This window comes from Martes martes (assembly GCF_963455335.1).
Source record: "Martes martes genome assembly, chromosome: 11".
Lineage (NCBI taxonomy): Eukaryota > Metazoa > Chordata > Mammalia > Carnivora > Mustelidae > Martes > Martes martes.
In genome coordinates, this window is record NC_137899.1 from 90,081,438 (window position 1) to 90,099,286 (window position 17,849).

The following is a 17,849-nucleotide window of genomic DNA, read 5'->3' on the forward strand; positions in this document are numbered from 1 at the left end:
TTTCCTCTGGAAAGCTGGTACTTATTTTATTCATAGATTGCACATTATGGCCTGATGCTGTTTAACCAAAAGGCATTACTCACCCAAGCGGGAAGAATGTGGCTTAGGATTGAATCAGCAGTGGCCATGGAAGACAGTGCATTAAAACAGGCCTCACTGAGTCACAGTCCATAGGGCCTAGAGATCACAGGCCCCAAACATCTCTGGACACAGCTCATATCTTTGCACAGGCATCACCAACTGAGTTGGTTTCAGAAGTCATTGAAGTCTGCGCTACAGCATCTCCAAACTCAGCAGTTTACCAGACCCGGAACTGTTCTTCTGTCTTCACAACCTGTCCAGATATGGGACAACCCCAGGAGCAAAACTGGTTGTGTTCCCAAAGTTTATTTCCAAATCATTCATTTGAGATCAGAAAACATTTTCCCATAGGAACAATTTTATAAACGGTGGTGCTTCACAAATGCCTGGTTGAGCCACAGAGTCTTTAAAATGCTACATCGACTGTGCCATTCCCACCAGCCATTATTTATTCTGTTTCCCTGGGAAAGTGCATTCTGAGTTCTAACTTGGGATGCCTGAAGCTCACCTCTCACTCGGCCTGGCAGCCTTCTTTGTAGCTTTTTTAGGCTGTGCTGCAGCAGCAGTTGGGAAGAGAGGATAGGCAGCCTTCCCAAGAAAGAGATGAGCATAGATTTGATATAGATGCCTCTGGGTAGCTCGCTAATTAATGCTGGAGGGCTGAAGAAGAAAACCACCCATGTGGATTAGTGACTTCCCAAGTCTTCTATGTGAGGCACAAAGGGCAGGGACTTTTTCCTAAGTAGAGATCATTTTTAAGTCAGATCTTCATAAATAAGTAAAGGGTTATATGGTCAAACCTACGGTTTTTGGAGACCAAGCTTGTGGACTGTAGTTAGCCAGGGAAAATGTTTTAAAGTCTTCTTGGTCAGTGGTGAAACAGTTGCCAAACACATAGCAACAATGAGACAGAAATCTGACACCTTGCTCCTGGCCTGACAAATTTTTTGTTGTTGTTGCTGTTGAATTAAATACTGATTGACTAATTGAGTGAATTCTTTATCGAAAAGTACAAGGCCACAGATTGTATGCACATGTGGCCCAGTGAATTTCATTCTAATTCAGCATCTCCTAAATCTGACCCTCTCATAACACACATCCTGTCAATGAAGACTTGGTTGGAGCACTTTGGAGAAGTCACTAGAACAGTGGTGCCATCTCTGTGGGCATGTGCATTGTCTACACCAGCCCCAAAGGAGGGCCTGGGTCTCTTCACACCCTCTCTGTTGGGCACAGTTGCTAGCCATGTCTCCCTGTTGCCAAATCCAAGGAAACAAAGGGGAGGTGGAAAGGGAGGTGATGCGGAAAACCAATGACGATAGCCAAGCCTGTAGGACCCTGCCTAGCTGAGTTTCTGGCGCTACACTTATTCTGGAAAACATTACCTACTAAAAAAGACCAAAGCTCTTTTTGTCAGTTGTTTTTATAACACATATAGACATATTTCTAAGGGGCTGTGCCTTTTTCAGGTTAGAATTTAGTGTGTGCACCAGACCTGGGTCCTGGCCATTGTAGGGTTTAAAAGCATATAACAATTTAATTTAATTTTGTATCCACAACTGCTTTTGAAGGAAATATGCTATTAGAGCTCCCTCAATCAAAAAGCCTTCCCCACCCCCGCCCCACTAAACTTACGGACTGTTAACTTTTGGTTTCATAGACTGTGCTTTCTTTTTAGTTACATTTGCGTCCTACAAGACAGCCTCTTTCTCCAAGATTAACATTTCTTATGATTGTTCCTGACAATGGATTCACTTCCAGAGGCCCTGCTCAGGATAACCAAAAAAGGGCATGTAGCTGGCTGCTTTTGGCAGCCTGCACGCAGCTTCAGAGCTTTTTAGGTCTTGGTTTTTCTGATGAGTGATTTCCTGAGCATGCCTAGGGAATGACAGGCATCTCCACAGGCAGGCTGCATCCACCTCGGCCCGGGTGTCGTCATTGGCTGCCCTAGTAGAGAAACTACAGGACAATGCATACCACCGACTGCCGACTGTAAACATAGGGGATATGTGTTCACTTAGCACGGACTTCTGGGAGGGGCTAAGGAAGGGCGGTCTGGAGTTTTATTGAATAGAGCAGTGTGTATTAGGCTGCCTGCCTGCCTGCCCTCTTGCTGTGCTCCTGCTAGAGAAATCAGTCCTTCCTTTCGGACTTAGTCCCCAGGAAGAAGTTGCAGCCTGCGAGGTAAGCCACAGAGGGCTTTCTTTTAATCTCTTCAGAGAGTCTGGGGGCTTTCTGTGGGTTTCAGTCAACATTCCTGCTTAAGGTAGCTGGAGATGCAAGATTGTAAAAGCCAATAAACCATGCAAATTTGCAGAGCCAGACTGGGCTTTACTGCCCTGCAGATGTTCCCGGAAGACAAACAGGATGAGATTTCAAGTTCTGTTCTTGGAGTTCGGACGGGAGGAGAGATCATAGAGACATAGAGACGTATACTCAGGGACCACAGGCAACCTTGGTACGGGAAGCCTTTTGTTTAGGAGTGCCACGGGAATTCTACCTGATAGCCACAGGCCAGGGTCAGCAGGCGGGCCGTGCTGGTCTGCCCACACCGGTGGTCTCTCCTGCATCTTTTATTCCCAGGCATCTAAAGAAGTTTTACTTTAAAAACAACTTTTTAGGTTAATGAGAAACCAAAAACTAATGGTTTTTAACCAAAGCCATTTGCATATTGTTCTGCTACCAGTTTTTAAGGCTGGACTTCTAGAGCTGCAGGGAAATAAGTTCAGAGGTGGAAAGAGCGTTTAGTACCAGTTGGGTTAACGTAACTGATCTGATACTTGCCAAGACAGGAAGATGCCTACCACGATCTGTTTCCTATAAAACCTAATAATGAGAGAATGCATGTGCTAGTGGGTGTGTTTTTAGAAATCGCACTTAACATCCTACCAAACCGTTCCTTTAGAAATCTTATTTTCTGTTTGAAAGTGTGCCTGTGACTAGGGAATGTGAAAAGATGTCGTTTTGGAAGTGCGTTCCAGAAAGAGAGGAAGCAGTCTTTCATTTCAACATAGTCAGACATATTTGGGCATCTTAAACAGTAGTACAAGGCAGCCAGTTGGTAGTAGCCTGGAATTCCTTTTAGAAAGAGCTGATTGTAGAGGGTGGGGGAATTTTAGTGCTATGGTAATACATGGTCAGGAAAAGTGGATGAGAACAAAGTAGTTGGTATTCATAGATCCCTTCTGTTAACAGGGCTGTGCAGATGGACTGGTAAACTGGGACAGTAAAATCTTTCTAATGTGTTTGGCAAAACCAGACGTGTATGGTTAGAGCTTAAGTGAAGACGAGGTGTATGTGGCAAGGAGGGCAAGTCTGATGATTTTTAAATAAACTTGGATATTAAAGGTTTTCAGCTCCAAAGGACTGAATTTGATTTTCTTCTGCCAAGTAAGGTGGTTTTGTGTTGAGATTCATTAAATAATCTTTTCTCTTTGTATTTAGAAATTTGGGGATAATTTTCTTGAGAATGCCTCTCTCCCCTCCTAGAAGTGATATATGAGAACAGAGTTCCCTGTGAATTTCTTTTCCTGGAACAGTTCTGAGTAAGTGTGGGAGAAAGGGCTGCAAGTGAAAGCTATAGTTTGATTATTGTCCTTCCCTCAAAGAGATCAAGTTCCAAACTATTTTCACAGTGTTTTTAATGTCAATCAAAATATGGAGAGCAATTTCTTTTTCAACTGTTCTCTAAACCATGTAGGGAATGCAGTTTGGAAGGAAATCTATAATCTTGGGATTTGAGGATAAATTCCATTTTGAAACCAACATCTCCAAATCCCTGAAAGTTCAAACTTTGCTGCCACCACTCTCCCCTCTCTTCTTTGTGCGCGCCCCATCCCCCAACAACCACAAAAACACATTTTTCAACATAAGTGTTGTGCTCTCCGTAGTGATGTGCTGGAGCAAGAGGATTTGCTATTTTACTTTATATTGAGCTTTGGACAGCTGTCTGTGCTACTTTCCTCCAGCTGAATGTTAGCTAGAGTACATCTCCCCAATTGGGGAGGTAAATGGAGCTTGATGAAACTGCTGTGCAAAAACTTTCATTTTAATAAAATCATTTAACAAAGAAATACAACGGCAAGAGTCTAGAATAACAAGTCACTAATAAAAAACGGATCTCAGTGTACACAAGGGATGTACAGTGGATAGATCCATAGGTGACAGGCTAGGTTGTTTCCACTGGTTCAAAACCAATGGATAAATAGAATAAATTAAATAATTCAGATCAAAAAATTGCTGTAAAGAAATATGCAGTTCTTTCATTAAAGTTAAGAGGAGAACAAGGCTCAAACTGCAGCTTAAGGGATTTACATGGGATGCATAAAAGCACACCTGGTGCTGAGGCTATTAACAATTCTGATTGGCTCCTATGACCTGCCTGAGGATTTTCTGCTCTTTGGCAGATGGAATAGTTTGGTGCTGAGTGCAACCTGGGTGTTCTATGGCCTGATAAGCCCAAAATGCACCTTGATAGGCCTTTTCTTAAAAACACATATAGTTGGGGTGCATGGGTGGCTTAGTCAATTAAGCATCTGGCTCTTGATTTTGGCTCAGGTCATGATCTCAGGGTTGTGGGGTCAAGCTCTGTGTCAGGCTCTACACTGGGCATGGAGCATGCTTGAGATTCTCTCTCCCTCCCTTTGCCCAGTAAAAACAAACAGAAAAACCCCATGTGTAGCTATCATGGAGACACCCTCATGGTAGCCTCATGGCAGCAGGGCTGCTCATCAGTGATTCTTCAGCAAGACAGAAAAGTGACGTAGAGACAGGCATGTAAAGGAATTAGCTCAGTCCCCATCTGTCTGCAGTCTATCACATGCCTTGGAAATGTGGTGGGGTGAGTCCATGGTGCGGGGAACGGGGAAAATGCTGACCAAGTGGTATGCAAATAGCATGGTAGGCCTAAGGAGGAGGTTAGATGCTGCCAAAGAATTTTTAGACTTTAGAAGAGTTTTCTGGGTAAATTCCCTCAGAGCCTGAATATAGAACCATTACATCCTTATTGAAAGTCCTTCATCTTTCATGCTAATCCAAGTTTGTCATTAGAGAGATGCCCATAGGTTCTGAGTCCTTTGGTAATTTAAAGAGGTACTTGTAGCTTGGGCTAAACTCAGGAGCCCGCTAAGAGAGCTGAGTCCCAGCACTTGTTCCTCTGTTCAGATAGCTAGGACCTTTGAGGAAGCCATCAATTCCTTGACCTCATGGATGGAATGGGCGTAATGACGCTTCTCCTACCTCCCATAGTGGTTAAAATGTCCAAATGAGATGAGGCTGTTTGCCCCTCTTTTATGTAGGCTGTATACTCCAATTTGAGGCCTCTGGACATTAAGCTCATCTTGACTATATCCTCCACTTCTTACCTAGTATTCCTGATTATCATATTACCCTGATTATAGCTCCTTCCTCATACTTGAGGATCCTTGAGTGGTACCTTCTGAATCTAGTTCTTTCTAGAACCCTGAGCCCTGAGTCTTGGGAATACTGGTCCACCCCATTGTTATCTGAACTTTAGCTCTGGTGATCAGAGACCAGGAGAACACATATCAGGAGGCAGAATGAGATGGGTTATCAGTGGTACAAGGCCATATCCAGGAACCAGGAAATCTGAAGATCCAGTTGAGTAGAAGACCAGTGACAAGGTGCTGACAACAGAAAGGCCTTAGTAAATGAGGCAGCTTCTCTGCCTCCAGCCAAAAGCATGGAACTAATCCCAGCATGTCAAGCCTGGGCCTTGTAGAGAGGGTGAGGTAATCAGGAGCACCTGGCTGTGGTTCCTGTTGGTATTGAGGCCAGACTGCTCCAGGGATCGAGCCCCCACCCCCACCCCCTGCTCCCTGTTTCCCTCAATCTTTAGTATCTCCAGCTGGCTCTCCTGGGACTGATCCTTGGTGGCCTCCCTAACTTCCCTACCCCCAGTCCTCTCTCTCTACCAGCTCCCCTGGCTCCTGACCCCCCAGCCCAAACAAGGGCTTTCCCGATGCAACACAGACAGTCTGCAGTGTCCCAGCTTTAGGGTGAAGCCCAGAGAATAGCAGGAGGGTCAAGCCCGGTTATGTTCAAGGTCGGGGAAAGCCTCTTCCCTTTTTTCAGGCGGGGCAGGGGCCAGTTAGAGCAGACAGAGTTGATGTTGGAGCGATTTCTGTGGAAAGAGAATCACTCTGCCTGTCACCCCCACTCTCCCAGTTGGCTGGCAGTGAGTGAGTGTGGGAGGAGGGCAGGAAGAAGAGGCTGGCTGGGCGCAGGCAGGAGAGGTAATGGAGCAGCCATGTCACTTGTTTCGCCCTGCGTTGTGGTTGCTGTGAATGCCTCTGAAATCTGATGGAAACCTCTAAACCCTTGCGGTCCCTTGTGAACCCTCCTTTTGTGATTGACAGGTGAGAAAGCTTGAGCGGGGGAGGCTGGTGTGGGGAGTGAGGAAAAGTCTTGATTTCCATTGGAGCCAAGGGTGGATGGGATCAGAACGGAGTGGAGGTGTCCGTCCTTGTTTCCCAGATTTTCTGAAGGAAGAAAGGATGGTGTGAATACACAGATACATAAAAGCTGACTTCACATGACCCCCCATTACAAAGAAAAGGAGATCATCTCTAGAGAAGCAGTTTTCTGTGGGGAGCTTGTAGGGGCTGCAGAAGCTGGGAAGGGCTGCTGCCAAGCATGTGCTGAGAGAGCACCCCGAGCTTAAGAAAAGGATCGCTAGGGGCACCTGGGTGGCTCAGTGGGTTAAGCCTCTGCCTTTGGCTCAGGTCCTGATCTCAGGGTCCTGGGATCGAGCCCCGCATTGGACTCTGCTTGGCGGGGAGCCTGCTCCCCAACCCCTTCTCTCTGTGTCAAATAAATAAAATCTTAAAAATAAAATAAAATAAAAAGGGTTGCTAGGTACCAGTCAGGGAATAATTGAAGGAAAGTATTTGGGCGAGGTATTTTATTTTATTTTTTTAAGATTTTATTTATTTATTTGACAGAGAGATCACAAGTAGGCAGAGAGGCAGGCAGAGAGAGAGGAGGAAGCAGGCTCCCTGCTGAGCAGAGAGCCCGATGCGGGGCTCTATCCCAGGACCCTGAGACCATGACCTGAGCCGAAGGCAGAGGCTTTACCCACTGAGCCACCCAGGTGCCCCTGGGGAGGTATTTTAAATGAATATGTATATTGTATTTCAGTGATGGAGAACTTGAAGATAAATTGCTTTTTAATCACTTCCTGAGACTTCTGGCATTGTTTTGTGAATATACGGATGAAAATACTTGGCTGTAAGGAAATCATCTTACTTGGAGAGGGACATATTAAATAGGAATATATAATTAGTTCCTTTGACACCCACATGTAACATTCCCTCTCGCTTGTCTCAGCCTGGAGAACGGGGCACATTTTACCCATGTGCTGAAGATGGGCAGGACCAGGGAAGAGTGCCCAAGGGGTCCAAGGGCCAGAAGCATCAAGGACATTAGTTCCCCTGGGGTCAGGAGGGCTAAGCCAGAATAGATATAAAGTACAACAATGGTCTGACCTGTGAATCACAGCCAGGTAAGTAAAAGAAAAACAGTAAAAATCAAAAGGTAGGCAGAGTTTTAGAAACCAAAAGCCTGTTTAGCAAGGCAGTGTGCAGGCAGGTATGGTAAGATGGGTGAGAACACCTGGCAGAGTGTTCAGAGCAAATAGACCTATGTTAATAGGTGGTGGTAGCTTAAGTAAAGGGACAGGAGTATAAGATACATATGGAGGGCACCTGGGTGACTCAGTCGGTTAAACATCCACTTCTTGGTTTTGGCTCTGCCTTGATCTCATGGATTGTAACATCGAGCTCCACCTTGGGCTCGTTCTCAGTGAGGAGTCTGCTTGAAGATTCTTTCCCTCTGCTCCTCCCCCACGTGGACACGCATGTGCATGTGTGCACGCATGTGTGTGCTCTCTCTCTCTCAGATAATTGTATCTTAAAAAAGGATACTTATGGAACAATAAAGGGATGGAATCACAAGGAAATCCAAGAACAGAAGCCACAATTGGACCAGGATCCATAGAGAACAGGGTTGGAATCAAGGTGGGTCAAAGTACTCAGCAGAGGTCTATGTGCTTCTGTGAATGTAACTCAGCTGCAGCACATGTGACTGCTCCTTTCTGCTGTTCTACAGACTGGAAAGTTCGCTCTGTGCTTCCTGGTCAAATTCTGAGAGAGGAGACCTGAGTGGTTCAGCTGATAACTATTGTCTTTGGCAAATCCCCTAGCAGGAGGATATCAGAGGTTACTGGCATGCTCATGGATGAATTACCAGTGGGCCTGACAGCAGTAGTCACCATCACCCCTGGGGGGAGAAAAACAGCCCAGTGGGCAATTTTAGTTAGAAGAGAAAGTTAGGCGTGGAAGGCAAGTTAGCTGAAATGTCCAACAGCTATCAATGTATGTCATTCCAATCTTTATGTGACTGAATTCCTAGAGAGGCAAACACTTAATGTCAGGGTCACACAGTACTTGATGACCACTTTGGCCTTGCCCAATGAACCAGTCTTAAGGGAGGTTAGCTTGGAAGCTTGCAGCGCTGATAATTGAAAAGATAGAATTATCCATTTGAGAAAGATTCTAAAGAAAAACACTTAAGTGTTTTTGTTGGCAAGAAACATCGTATGAGTCATAGGTGTGCTATGGCTCCTCCCAAACTAAAGCAATCTTTAAAATTCAATAAATAATGATTTAATAATTGTAATAAATAAAAATTACTACATCTCAATGTAAATTACAGTACTTCATAAACTTACTGCATAAAAGCTATGTACCCAATCAGTGAAAGTTTCAGTTCTCTACAGAGTTTGTAGTGTAATCTTTCATTCACTGAACACCTGTCTCGATGTCTGTCATGGGAAGTAAAATGAAATAAAACAAAACAATATGCTCTACTCTGGGCTTGTTCTTCATAGAAGCATTCATAAATATGCATCCAGGAATGAGTGTCAAGGACCAGTGAGGGTCAGGAGAACAAAAGATGAGGAATAGGTAAGGGATCTAATCCCAAAAGAATGAAAATTGGGGCCACGTGGATGTCTTCAGATATTTGGAGTACTTTTATATGGGAAGAGGAGAAAGCATGCGTATTTCTCAAGATAGCAGAACAAAATACATGTATCCTCTATTTTTAAAGCTGGGCAGGGTCTTAGGAGGCATTTAGCCCAGGGAGCACAAATCATTTTTCATCTGTTTGCCAGCTCCAAACAATTGGTAGTGACCACCTGAAACAATGTGTTGAGAAGGATTCTGAGGCTGAGTCCCAAGCTCAGTGGGGGCAACAAATGCTGTCATGACATTGATGTCTGGTGCGGAAGAAAAGGGACATTGCTACTCAGGTACCATGTATTTCACACTATTGATGTAGTCCGTAGGTTTCTAACCTCTGCACTTTGAATCCCGGGGAAGACAAAGAATTATTGCAAGAAGTAAACAAATCCATATATGCAGCAAATGGTTTTGACAAACTGAGTAAATAATAGATCTTACACAATACATGCTACTATTTTTCTAATTATATAGATGCATTTTGATGATAAAATGTTAATTTAGTTAAAATAATTACTGAAGTCATGGTAGCTTTTGGTATTATATTTTCTCAGTCAGTGGACTTAAAACATATATTATGAGGAAGCTGGGACAAGAAATTTAGGATTTAATAAGAAATTCTTTTAAAAAAAAGAACTAGTGATTTTTCATTTTCCAGGCAAGAGACTAAAGCCTGGCCATACCAAGTAAAATTATACACCCATTTGTAAGTCTCTTTGATTAATGTCAGTAACGTTTATAAGGGCAGAAAACAGTTTTTTTTCTTAATGTATACTCAGTTCCTGGCACATCGCAGAAGCCTAATATCTGTTGAATGAAAGAACAAAACAAGTGACTTGACCAAGGTCTTCCAGTTAATTAGTGGCAAAGGTGGTTCTGGAACACATAGTGCCTAAGTCCCAGACTATTGCCTGTTTCGGTCCACTAGACTGCTTCTCCTGAAAGAAGCAAGAGAGAATGTTCCATGTTAACAGTTCCGGGATTTCAGCTAGACAGTACAGCGCAGTTTGCCTATAATCTGTAGTCCAGTAGATCTTAGCCAGTGTCTTAATCAGGATCAACTGTAGGACTTTTTGAAAACATAAATCCCCGAGTCCCATCCCCTGGAGATTATGATCCAGTAGGTCTAGGGCAAGGTCCAGCATCTGTAGTTTGTAAAAAAAAAAAAACAAAAAACAAAAAACCAAAAACAACTCTCTGGTGGTTCCGCTAAAACCTCCTGGCTCAGTTCTGTACATCTATGTTTAAAATAATTTATAGTTAGATATATGGAGTAACTTACTCCTCAGAAGTGTAGTTGTGTAGTCTTGAGTAATTTCTTTCTGAAAGTTATAGCTGTATGTTCCAAAAAATCAGTTTTCCCAAAGTGTCTAGAATATTTATCTGAAAATTCCTCCAGCTTCCCATATTCTTTTAGTTTGGGTGCAAAGCTATCAACCCTGTAAGGTCAGGCTGTCTGATGAGATTTCCAGTGTTTGCTTTTGTAAAGCATTGGAAATGTGGCAAGAATAAAATTTCTCATGGTATTTCCACTTCCTGTTCCAGCCACCATTACTAAGTGAAATTTAGGCTTTGGGGGAGGGGTGAATTGAGGAAAAATTTTCTCTTTTAAGTATTTCTGTCCTTAGGATGTTTGTTTAGGTTACTTTAGGTATTTAATTTACCAGGAAAAGCAGAAGATGTTTTTCTCTGTCTCAGCCTTGGGGTAAGGAATGTGCAAATCCTGAGCAGAAGAGGGGAAAAGCTTCCTCCCCCTCACCCCTACATCTCCTCTGTGGCAGGGCCTTCATAGCCTCTGGCTTAGATGTTTCCAGGGATGGCCCTTACAGAAGCATGTGAGCCCTCAGAGACAAGAGGCCTCGGGTGAACGTTTCTGCAGAACTGAAAATCCATCTCTAGGGTCTTCCTTTACTCAGCAGTCAGGAGTTACATCCTGAAGGTGTAACCTGCACAGAAGAAGTGACCATATTCAGGGCAGCAAGTACATAATTTATATTCACTGAGGACTATAGAGCTGAAAGCATCTCTGCCTGAGTAACGTGATGCCATAAGAATGCCAGAACTGCTACTTATTTGTACAGATGCTGTTTCGTTTACAGAGCAGTGCTTCCACTGGGTGCATGAAGGAGCACTTGCTGGAGAAGAGCAGCTACAAAGGAAGTAGATTAGGACCCACATGCATAATGACCTCACACCGGCTAGGTCTCGTGTCCCTCTCATACTGTCCCCACTCCATGCACCCAAAACCATAGTATGGAAGCAAGTTCCTCCTAGCTCCCAAAACCCAAAGTTTTAATTATTAAGATTTTGAGAACTGGTGGTTAAACATATTCATTATTAGAAATTAAACTACATCAGCTGACAATTATATTAAAAACTCAGCTAATAAATCCTCAGAACTCCTTCCTTCTTAATTATTTCCTTATGTTTAATTGTTATCTGTGCCCTGGAGGTTAGTTACATTTATTGTGTCTGTGTGAGGGGAATACCACTGAAATTAACAAATGCTGCAAATCAGACTCCTCATCCCCCTCCCTACACTCCAGAGCTTGTTGTGAAACATTTCCTAGCACACCTAAGGTATCAAGTGGAAAAATTCAGCCTCAACATAGGAGAGCCAATCAGAATACCTTTGTTATTTTATTGCATGCAGATTCATAATGTTTGCTTATGATTGTATATTTATTTGCTTATGTGTTGATTATTTCTTATGCTCTAGACCATAAGTGTCATGAATCAGGGATTTGGGGATTTTCAGTGCCATGAATTGAAACTAAAAAAGGGCCTCACCCCACACATAGTAGAGAGCTAAATGAGTAAAGAAATAAATGTCCATAATTTATTTCTTTTTGGTAAGAAAGCTGAAGCCACTATTCATGTCTGAGCTCATTGATTCCTCTCTAATTATATTATTACTGAGTGCTTATGACAGTGCCTGGCACATGCTAAGTAGCATCTAGATGTTTACTAGAGAAAAATCAAACAAGTAATCTCTACACAACAACCAAATTTACAGATGAGGAAACTGAGTTACGATTCGTTAAGTGACATACCCAAGGTCACAAAGCTAGGAAGTGGCAGAGCCAGGATTCAAATCCGGGTAACCTGGCTCCATAGTCCACATGCTCAGCCATCACCTTGTGCTGCCTATTGCTAATTACTCCAATGATGGAGCCCCCGGTTTGTGTGTGGCTCTGGAGCTGTGACCCATTTGAGAATACACTTTAGAATATGGAAGACTTGAGTTTGAATCTCAAATTGACTATTTCCCGGCCTGTTTCTTTGCCTATAAAAAGGGGATTATTATTCCTCCACTTAATAGTTATTATAAGGATTAGAAATAATGTTTCTAAACTGCTTTGCACATGCTGGCACTGAATTAAAAATCATCAGCTCTCAGCTGCAATACCAGTGAGGCTGTCTGTAGGTGTGCACTCCCATCATTAGCCCTCATGCCCCGAGCCACATTCTCCCAGCCTGGGTCCTCCATGGCCATGATGTAGATGGAGCAAAAGAAGCCACCTTCTTTCATGTCAGATTCTTCCTGAGGTGGGACTAGAACCAGTAGACAGTAGTTACAGGAAACCCTGTTCAGGTCAGCGTAAGCGCTTTGTAACCAGATCTGTCTGTCTCTGGAACACGCAGCCCTGCCTTGCGGAAGCAGCTGACCTCCACCACCCCTTTCAGTCACAAAAGTCTTCTCCCCTGCCCTTGTCATTGGATGTGGGCTGACTTTAACATTCTAGATCATCTTTATCTGGTATGGCTGAAGGGGTTTATTATTCCTGAAGCTGGGTCATTTTGTAGGTTTTAAGTTTTTTTTTTTTTTACCTGGAATGAGAGAGGGAAACAGAGGAGGAAAAAAGAAGAGAGGAGAGAATGACATACAGCGAGTAGAGAAGATTGAGACTTCCCTGGAGAAAAAATGCTGAATTTGGGAGGGACAGTGAATCGAAATGGATGGGTAGTTATCCCAACCCCTTGTAGGTTAAGATGGGTAAGAAGATAAGCTAGCTAATTTACTTGCTGTGTGGCAGGCGCCATTCTAGTTGAAGATGACTGTCTCAGGGCAGTCAAGTAAATTAAAGAACTTGCCCAAAGTCACACTACTGGCAAATAGCAGAGCCAGAGTCAGTGCCACTCCCTGAGTCCAGCCCTTTCCATTTCCCTCCAGCTGTCTGTTCTGTGTCTTTCCTCAGGAATACAATGGAAACCAGAGCAGGAGGTTTCCATAACCAATCATTATAATTTGTCAGGGAGCCACACTGCAGTTCAAATAGACAAGCACATTGTCATTCCCTGCCATATAAGGAAGCAGGGCTAAACACCACTTCTTTCACTACTGACTCAAGAGATAATTCAAGTGAGAGACAGGATGAGAATCTAGGCCTATAGCTGTTAAAAAAAAAAAAAGAAAAGAAAGAAGGAAAAAGGCCTGCTGAACTACTTTCGTGTTTTCCTTTCTCGGTAGCAGAGATAGTTTAACAAGCAGGTTACACCCTTTTCCTTGATTCAGGGGAAATATTCTGGAATTATGTGCTGAAAGATGAAAATTCTTTGTCCGAATATATGAGTTACTTTAACTTTTGATTGTCAAATTTAGATATTCCGAAGGCCAAGACAGAGCTGGTTCTGTGACGTTCAGGAAGGAAGTCAGGGACTCTACCTCTCTGCACAAGTGGACTCCAGAAGTTAGAGTCCCCTCACCCTTCCAGCTGTTCTCAGGGATAGTATTTCTTAATAAGCCTTCCCACGTAAGTTTGACCTTTCTGCCTCAAAGTCAGAGTATTCGTGTGATCACCCTTTTTCTTAATAACAGTCATAGTGGGGGTTTCAGAACACAGGCCCGATACCCAACTTCCTGGAGAGAGAAACTGAGGCATGAGCAATTGAAGTTATTTCCTAAGGGTCAGCCAGTCCAGTCTTGCTACAGGGAGTGCCCACTCTTTTACATAACTCAAAGAAGCATTACTTAGTCTTCTTGGGGAAATGAAGAAACTATAAAAAGTCTGGTCAACTTCTCCTAGCTCCCATCTTTGACCAGATTGCATCTGAGGTATTAGTTCCCAAGGGCTACTGTAATAAAGTACCACAAACCAGATAGCTTAAGCAACAGAAATTCCTGTCTCATAGTTCTGGAGGTTAGAATTCCAACAGTAAGGTGTTGGCAGTGTTGGTCCTTCCTTTTGACAACTCTGATGGAAGGATCTGTTCCAGGCCTCTCTCCTTGGCTGGTAAATGGCTGTCTTCATGTTCACATAGCATTCTCCTTGTATCCGTATCTCTACCCAAATTTCCTCCTCTTAAAAGACACCAGTCACATCGGATTAGGGCCCATTCTAATGACCTCATTTTAACTTGATTACCTCTGTAAAGACCCTATCTCCAAATAAGGTCACATTCCGATGTACGGGAGTTAGGACTGCAATATGAGAATTTTGAGGGAGACAATTCAAGCCATAACATGCTCCAGTTCAAAATGGTGATGGAAATCCATACAGCATATTTTCTGAACCTCTAAATGCCAAAGACCTTATTGCTTTCCCTCTGGGTCTAGGAATTGGTTAGCTAGAAATCACTTGGCCTTTTGAACTTGCCCTTGACATTTACTTTCTGCCTTTTGCAATATGAAATTCTGATCCAATAAAAAGTCAAGAGAGGTCTTTGAAATGACGCACTGAAACGCAGCTTCACATACTGTGGCCTATCTGTGGAAGCCCATGAAACCACGGTGGCAGACTGTCTGGTATGCAGCCATCAGAAGTCGGGGAGGGGGCTTGGGGGGAAGGCTTGGCTGAGGCACCTCTGAGTCTAAGACACAGAGCCCTTGGTGAATGTAAGCAGCAGTGGGCGGGACTTCATGTGTGCCGGCGCGGGGCAGAAGGCAGGGATGGCCATTTTCAGTCATTTTTATAACACCAATCATAACCACGAATCCCCACATACAGGGGAAAATATTAGAAGCTAGCACATATTTGTGCTCTGAATCATTTGTCTTCTTTGTTTTCTTCTGTCTCTTCTCACCCTTAAGTTTTTATATACTTCTCCTCCCAACGTTCTTCCTAAGTTTATCTGCGTTCGGCATAGTCGATTACAAATTACCTACTCGTTTTGCCGTGTCTCCTAACCCCTCTCTTCTTTAGCCGTTGTTTGCCTTTACGCCTTCCTTAAAGCTCTTCATGGTTCCGTTTCCCAGTTTCAGTTTTATTTATGGCTACACCCTGTCTTAGGCCAGAGGTGGTAGATAAGGGGGTGACAGTGCCATTTATTATCCAAACCAGGACACTTTTGAGAGGGAAAGGAGGAGCTATTAATAATTTCTCTAAAATAACAGTCCTAAAGGGAGGCGGTCCCAGGCAAACCGGGACGGACCATTATCCTCTCCACCGTGCAGCTTTCTGCTCCGCAGACCTCGCTTCACCCAGCAGCCACTCCTTCTGTTTCTGTACCTTAAAAAAAAAAAAAAAATTGTGTTCTGATGCTTCGTTTTATTTCCACCCCAAGAAAATATGTGGTTGTATTTTCCTTTATCCCCTCCTCACTTCTTCTCTTCCCTTGGGATCTCTTATCTCCTTTTATTTTGGTACAGTCTTGACTGCATCTCAGGGAGGCCACTTTGTCTGCCATTAAACATGCAGGACAGATTTCCCGCCTGTCTGAACCCATACACACACAACCAGCACCACCAGCGAATGTTCCAAGCTGCCTTGGGTCTCAGATGAGCCCTTGCTGGACCGTCCACCACTTCAGCACCTTTGCCCAGAAACTAGAGCAATCTGTATGCCATGTAAGCAGCTGTGTCTAGCAGTGTACACACACGCTGTGAATGTGTATGGGATGTTACGGGATAGGTTTCTGATATGTGTACCTGTATACAATTATAGTTGAAAATATATGGCCTGGAAAAAAAAAAAATACATGGCCTGAAACTTGAGGGAAAAATGAGAATCTAAGCTAACTGTGCATTGCCTTTGTCCTGCCTTTGGTAATCAGGGTTGTTTTCTCATCTAAAGCAGTGTGTACCAAAGTCCTGGCAGCCCTGCCACAGGTTTAACGTAAGTAGAAATAAAGTTCAAGGCAAAAAGAATAAACATTGACCTAAGTCCCTTTCAAGTGTAGTTCTTTTTATGATTCGGTCATATGCAACTTCGGGTTCATTCTGAAAAATCACTTCCATTATCAATTCAGGCCACACGAGGAAGGTCTGAACCTCCTTCTCAGCTCTGAAATGAGAAAGGGAGACGTTTTCCTCTCGCATTCCCATCCACAGATATCTGAAAAACTTACCATTTATAGCACTATGTCAGCTGGAAAGAGCTACTCTCCTTTTTAGCTATTTGCTTACTTATTTTAGGGTTTTGGACGTACTTTTCTTTCTCTCAAAAATTAATGAATGAAGGAAAAAACAATGAAAGGAGTTGCTTTATAGAAGGAAATAAGGGTTTTGTTAAAGTTTCCTCCTTCCTTCCTTCCTTCCTTTCTTCTGACCACCTTCCCCATCCCTCTCCCCCGTCATCCTTCTCTCTTCTTCTCCTCCTCCCTTTCTTCTTCCTTTTCCTTCTATTTTTTATTTCTTCTTCCATTGAGCTTTATACCATTGGAAATGTTCTACTGCTGTTGGCAGCCATATACTTTAACCATGGTGGCCTCATGTCTCTGTTACTTGGATATGTCTTCTTAAAAAGATTCATGGTAAGAAAAGGAAAAATCAGAATACTTCAACCACGTTCTGCAGCGTAGGTATACAGTTACAGTAATGGTGAAACAGAAATAATCTACCCGAGGAGCTCTCTAATGCCCTAAAACTGGGCAGAGTGATTATCAGCCAGCCTGGAATTGCGGACCCACCTGTGTTTCAGGAAATGAGAAGTGTAGGAGGTGAAGACTTTTTTTTAAGTTTCATGCTTTTCCATATTTCTGTTCTCAGATACGCTGTTAAAATAAAATAGTTACTCTTTCTATTGGGGTAGTTTCTAGCTTGCTAGTTCTGTTCTCTGACAGTATTTGCAATGAGGTTTAAGTTTTTGGATTTTGGCTCTTACATTTTGCAGGGGCCTCAGATCCCAGGTGGTGGTCTGAGAGAAAAGTGGCCCCAGTTCCAGGCTCAAGTCCACAGCTGATAGCCTGCATGACTGTGAACAGACTCCTTGCGTCTCAGGCTTCCCAATTATAAACTGACAATGGCCTTTTCCCTTCTCTATAACATCCAGGTAGGGAGCAGTGAGGTCTTTAATGGAAAGGCATTTTAGGTGGCAAAAGATCTTTAAGACATGGTTTTCTTTTATTTTTCCTTGAAATATGAAGACTTTTGCTAATTGGATTTTTTGGAAGGCATAGGTCATATATCTTATGAGTTCATACAGGAAATTCTAGATTCAAAGTTTAGAGTTTGAGGTTTTAAAAAATTACCCCATGCATGTCGGCTTCATCTGACTCTTTCTGGGGCTGCTTCATCCCCAGTTCCCACCTTTCCTTCTTTACTTGTTTTTAGCACCTGGGGCAAGCATATTCCCTTCCATCCTAGCCTTTAAAAGCAATATTGACAGTTACCTTGTTTGAGACTATCTGAAACCCCAAGGTGGTGGCGGAAGAGGATCATTAGGACAGATTACTGTCCACTTGCAGCTTTATCTCTAGTGTAGCCCGAAGGTGTTTTTTTTTTTAATTGTTAATTTTTAAAATTTCTTTTCAGTGTACCAGAATTCATTATTTATGCACCACACCCAG

At 43.2% G+C, this 17,849-nt stretch overlaps 1 protein-coding gene across 4 annotated transcripts in view; it reads left to right on the top strand.

Moving 5' to 3' along the window:
• The first annotated feature begins 1,943 nt into the window (after window positions 1-1,943).
• The window catches only part of CALD1 (caldesmon 1), a 183,707-nt gene continuing 167,801 nt past the window's right edge, over window positions 1,944-17,849 (top strand). For 2 of the 4 annotated variants that reach the window (XM_080818087.1, XM_080818088.1), the window contains exon 1: window positions 1,958-2,265. The gene's annotated coding sequence lies outside the window, so the exon portion shown is untranslated. Of the gene's footprint in view, window positions 2,266-6,318; window positions 6,459-17,849 lie in introns of those variants that run through there. The other 2 variants (XM_080818089.1, XM_080818090.1) reach the window with 2 other exon arrangements.